The sequence below is a fragment of the Portunus trituberculatus genome, chromosome 43 (genome assembly GCF_017591435.1).
Source record: "Portunus trituberculatus isolate SZX2019 chromosome 43, ASM1759143v1, whole genome shotgun sequence".
Classification (NCBI taxonomy): Eukaryota; Metazoa; Arthropoda; class Malacostraca; order Decapoda; family Portunidae; genus Portunus; species Portunus trituberculatus.
This window is the reverse complement of record NC_059297.1, coordinates 26,107,455-26,113,455: the sequence shown is the minus strand read 5'-3', so window position 1 is coordinate 26,113,455 and position 6,001 is coordinate 26,107,455.

Sequence of the window (6,001 nt, the reverse complement as noted above, 5' to 3'; positions counted from 1 at the left end):
CTCCCTACTTGATGAAGCAGCCTTTCTATATCATTACTTTTACCTAGAGCGATATGTCAACTGAAGGATTCTAATAGGTAAACAAAACTCATGACGTATATTGTCACACCTTCTTTTTCAACCTCACTTCATGTTCTCTCTTATTATTTCTGCATTCCTTATCCCCCTATCACCACCATCTAATCCCCTTCCCGGCTCCTACAGTCTCTCTCTCTCTCTCTCTCTCACACACACACACACACACAATGATCGTATTATTATTATTATTATTATTATTATTATTATTATTATTATTATTATTATTATTATTATTATTATTATTATTATTATTATTATTATTATTATTATTAACACCATCACATGTAAGCATGTTAGGGAGAAATAGGGAGAAATATTGATATCTGAAGAGCCACACGAGTAATAATAGTTAGTTGTAACACGCTCGTCTTAAGGAGCTCAGGTGGTGTGCGAGAACCCCTGCATACTGATTATACATATGCCCTCCCTTCCCTTCCCTTCCCTTCCCTCTCAGTGACGTTGCATTGAAGTACAAATGTAATGGCGCGAGAATGTCGTCTCTCCAATTCTCTTTACGTAACATAAGACCATATTCTGAAACACTTTTGCGCTGCGCCTCCACTACTTTCAAAAGCTTTTAGTTGAAATTCTTGAAATGGTTCTTTCTTGCGGTTCGAGTGACATATTAACAAGATTTATACATTATCAACAGTTGAAACACTCTTGAGAACCAGCCTAATCTTCTCTGTGGCCTTTGAAAATAGTCGTGGTGAGAGCAAAGCGTTTCTGAATACGGGCCATAGTGAAGCGAAAACTGAAACTAAAGCTGAGAGTGAGGACCCGCCAGCTGCCTCATTCCCTCGCCCCTCCCACTAAACCCGCTCCCGTGTCCTGGATCTCTTGCCCCATGAAGACACTGAAGTTGAATCTTCCGTCCCCAAGAGCAACGCCAGTGAGCCATTAAGGGCGTCAAAAAACTCACAGAAACTCATAGACGATTCCTGGAAGAGGCCGGCTCAGGCCTGTGACTCCAGCTCTAAATTATATTTCCCAGATCTTGTGGTCTTGTGGTCACTCTTGTGATCGAGGCTCCGTATTTTTAAATATAATTAAACCTTTGCTCTTCATTTTTCCATGCATCGTTTAATTTTCTTTTAAACTCTTGAACTGATTTAGCATTTATCACACTATCTGGGAGGCTGTTCCAGTTATTCTCCACCCTATTACAAAAAGAATACTTTCTGATGTCTAATCTTGCTCTTTGCTTAAATATTTTTTTTCTATGACCACAAGTCTGCAATCCTTCCTGTATTTTAAACAAGCCTTCACATACATCTTTGTCATATACTCCATTGATAATTTTAAAGGTTTTCACCATATCTCCTCTTGATCTTCTATATGTCAACGTCGGTAGGTATAGTTTCTTCAGCCTTTCATAATAGGAGAGATCCTTCAAACCTGGTACTAATTTTGTTGCCCTGCGCTGAACCCTTTCAAAGGCCTCCACATCCTTCTTCATGTAAGGACACCACACCTGATTGGCATATTCCAGGTGTGGTCGAATCAATGCCACATACAAAGATTTGAATATTTCCTCATCCATGCTAACGAATGTCCTTATTAACTCAACCATCCTATTAGCTTTATTTATGTTTTCCGCAAAATGTTCCTTGAAATTCTGAAACCATTTCTGAGCAGCAAAAACGCTGAAAGTGAATTGAGACCAGTTTTGAAGATTGTCTTTATGGTTGCAGTGATAAATTAACATTATTTTAGCTTTATTGACGGGAGAAACACTTGAGAATTAGGTTAATCATTACTGTGGACTTTGAAAATGGTCGTGGTGAGAGAACAAAGCGTTTTCATCTACATATACGGGGTTCGGAAGTCGCCTGCTGCATGTGTTTGGAGAAGAGGACTATACATAAGTTCTTCTCATGAGCGCCACCTCAGTAAATAGCGAAAAAAAAGATAGATTTTATTTTTGGCGAGTATTTAAATGTTGATCACGTACCATAGCCAAACCTAACCCCCATCCCAACCACGTCCCCCAAAAAAGATTAATAGATAAAATGGAAAAAAAAAAAATAAATAAAGGCTAACTTAGTTTTTAGGATGTTTTTACTTTGTTCATATATCGTAATTTCGTAGTCCCTCCCTCCAAAAAAGACTTGATTATCATATCATCATATCTTTCACTGTGCATCATGTGGACCTCCTCAAAAAGTACGACTTAAATTTTTGGAGTGTTCTGATCTTGCTCGTACACCAAAACTCAGTAAACACCATGAAAAGTCAATAATTAGGGCTTAGGAATATGTTGGTGTTTAATGAATCCCCAAAGAAGCAGATTTATATGTTTATAGTGTTCTGATAATTTGTTGGTGCATCATAATTCCGTGGATCTCCTAAAAATTTAATAATCAATGGGTTTTTTTGTGTGTTTTGATACTAATAATGCTCAGTGAATCCCTAATGAAACATTTATATTTCTAAGTGTGTTCTGATATCTTGTTGGTGAAATGCAACTTCGTGAATCCAAAAAATCTATAAACACATTAGCACCAATCTTACTGATCTAATCTCTCTCTCTCTCTCTCTCTCTCTCTCTCTCTCGGCAGACGCAAATCCCCAGGCCGGAGTGATCAGCGAGGCGCGGTGAGCGATGACCCTCCACTCCCACAGATGACTGACAACACGAGCATCGATAAAACGTAATGGACAATCCTGCTCCCTGATTGGTTGCCCGCGGCTGGCCACGCGTGACGTCAGGAAATTTAGTGTCTGCTTGCCTTTTTGCGTTTCTTTTTTTTATCCTGTTTGTCTGTTTGAATGTCTGTGTCTTTATTTCTATGTTATCTCTCTCTCTCTCTCTCTCTCTCTCTCTCTCTCTCTCTCTCTCTCTCTCTCTCTCTCTTTTCATCCATTGACGTTTCTCAGTCTCTCCTTTTTTTTTGTTTTCCTTTTTTTCTGTGTTCATCTGCTCTTTTCTCATCTTCGTCCGGCTTCCTTCCTTTAGCTGAATTGAATGAGTGTTCATGCAGTAATGATGATGATGATGATAGTATTGTTGTTGTTGATGATGATAATGTAAAAGTAGCAATAATAATGATAATGATGATAGTAGTAGTAGTAGTAGTAGTAGTAGTAGTAGTAGTAGTAGTAGTAGTAGTAGCAGTAGCAGAAGCAGTAGTTGTAGTAGCAGTAATAGTAGTAGTAGTAGTAGTAGTAGTAGTAGTGGAAGTAGTAGTGGAAGTAGTAGTTATAGTAGTAATAGTATTAGTAGTAGCTGTAGTAGTAGTAGAGTTGTAGTAGTAGCAGTAACCACAACAACAACAACAAAAACAACAACAACAACAGAAAACAAGAGCAATGATAATGATAATAGTAATAATAACAACAACAATGATAATAATAATAATAATAATAATAATAATAATAATAATAATAATAATAATAATAATGATAATATTCAGTTGGTGCCGTTTCTCCTCCTCCTCCTCCTCCTCCTCCTCCTCCTCCTCCTCCTCCTCCTCCTCCTCCAGCTGCTATTCTCTAACATTTCTTTTCATTACTGCATTAACACTAGTTCAATTCAGCCGAAGGAAGGAAGCCGGATGAAGGAGAGAAAAGAGTAAAAGGAAACAGAAAAAGAAAAAAAAAAACAGAAAATAAGAGATTGAGAAACGTCAGTGGATGAAAAAGGCAAAGGACAAAGAGAGAGAGAGAGAGAGAGAGAGAGAGAGAGAGAGAGAGAGAGAGAGAGAGAGAGAGAGAGAGAGAGAGAGAGTCAATCTTAATTCCCCGAGGTGGCGCGGCAAAGTTCACATGACAAGGGAATTGGTTAGGGTAGAAAAAAATGAGTAAAAAAAAAAGAAAAACAGATAAATGAACAATAAAAAGCTAAAACTTAAAAAAAATTAAATAGATTGCTAAAACTTAAAAAAATAAAATAAAAAAGGAAAATGGTGGATATAAAAGATGAGGATATTACAGTTATCATCCTCCTTGTTTCTTTCTACTATTTTCATTAGTAAAGGATTGAATATGGACTAATTGAATACACAGTGCACGTTAGTCATGACGCAAATGAAGTGAAACAAACTGGCTAAAGAAGCGTAAATAGTGAAGTGATTCCATTATCATTCTTTTCTTTATTAGCTCTTCATTCTTTATTCTGTTCTGTAATTCTTTTCCTTTGGCTTTATGAAATTTTGTTATCGTTCTTTTTCTTGATTATGGTCTTGTTTCGTTCATCTTTTCCTTTTTTTTAATTCTTTTCTCACTTTTTTTTTTCTTGACATCCTGAATTTATTGCAAGATTTGTGTTTTTGCAGTGTTGTCTTTGAAGCGGCACTCCTTGACGCGTCCCTTCCCTCCGTCAGGTCACACAGGGTCCCAACAGCCGGCACAACCTTGAACGACAACTGCCAGGGCACGGTTTTCTATCTTTTATTATTTCTTCTTTCTATTTTTCTTTATTAACGAAAATCTATGCATTGCTCTCATTGTTTTCTCTTACTTTCAAACAGGTACTTCCCAATAATGTCATCTTTGTCACTAGTATGTGGCTGTCTGGGAGGATTGTTGCCTCCATTCAGCTGCTGACGGTGTGACAAGCTCCCTGTCAACCCTACAACACACCGAGTAGTTCTTGCATGATGGGAGAAAAAAAAACCATGAGGGCACAGTTAAGTATATTTCACTTAGGGAGTGTCACACTTGGTTTCCCTTACTTCATTATGGGCTTATGTCTTTATGTATGTACTCAACTGACCTCGCTCAACTCTGATGGTGATTAGAGCAAGAATTCATGAGGCACGTGACAGAGAAGCTACGGTGGCAAGGACGCTGAGAGGCTCAGGTCAGGGACGGAGAGGACGCGGCCGCTGCTCTCCTCGGACACCCACACGTCATTCGCCATCAGCTCGTTGTGTGGGAATGGGAATCGTCTTTCCATGATGCCCTTCAGTGTGTGAGCGAGCTGCGGCAATGTGAAGAGGGTTGTTGCGTGAGTGACTGGCGAATCGTCTTTCTGTGCAAGATCGGCTTTCTGAAGTAAGAAGTAGGATTTCCAGAGAGAGTAAAGAAACACGGCTGTCATGTGCCGCACATCCATCAAACCACTGTGGGGGAAATCCTCTCTCTTTAAAGGTGTGCGAGCGAGCTGCAGGAATATGTAGAGAGGTGCGGGGCGAGATTTTGGCTGTACAAAGAGGCGGGATTAGTAGCAAAAACATCATTAACTGGCAAGTGTCCACACATACGCCCATCCCATCACATAAGGCCCGTCCAGACTCTTTTCTTCTCTCAGTAGGCACGACCACTTGTTGCTGTGAAGGACCATTCAGGGTACAGTGAGGGTACAGACTGTGGCTGTACATAGTCTTGTATTGAGAAACGCTTCGCCCTTCACCAAGATTATTTTCAAAGCTTACGGAGATGATTAGCAGGATTCTCAAGAATGTTTCCCTTTTTAATGATATAAAAATCTTGTTAACTTATTATTAGAACCGTAAAAAAAAACATACAAAATTCGTGTCACTTCAATTTTTTTTTTAGCTTTTTGGGAGTCGTGGTAGTGCGGCACAGAAGTGTTTCAGAATATGGTCAACACTACAGTACACTACATACACCTCCTCGTGTTGAGTTTTTGATTGGGAGTATTGCCTTAGAAATAACATTATCTCACGTGTCCCTTTCACTGTCAGTGCCTTCTGTTTTCTTCCTCCTCTTTCCTTTTCTCTCATTATCCAAATTTATACACTGTTCACTTTGTGTTAATTTTCAAACAGGTATATCCAAATAATATTCTCGTCTTCATTGCATCCACTTCCTTTTTCCCAAGGACACAGACGCCCATGTCCCTCAGCTGGCAGCGTCTCACCCAGCAGACTCAACAATAGCGGTCGGCGGTTTGGTCTTTTTATTACCCCCGAACGAATCGTTACTGGCGGCTGAGGAGCGGGACCTTCTCTTTGCC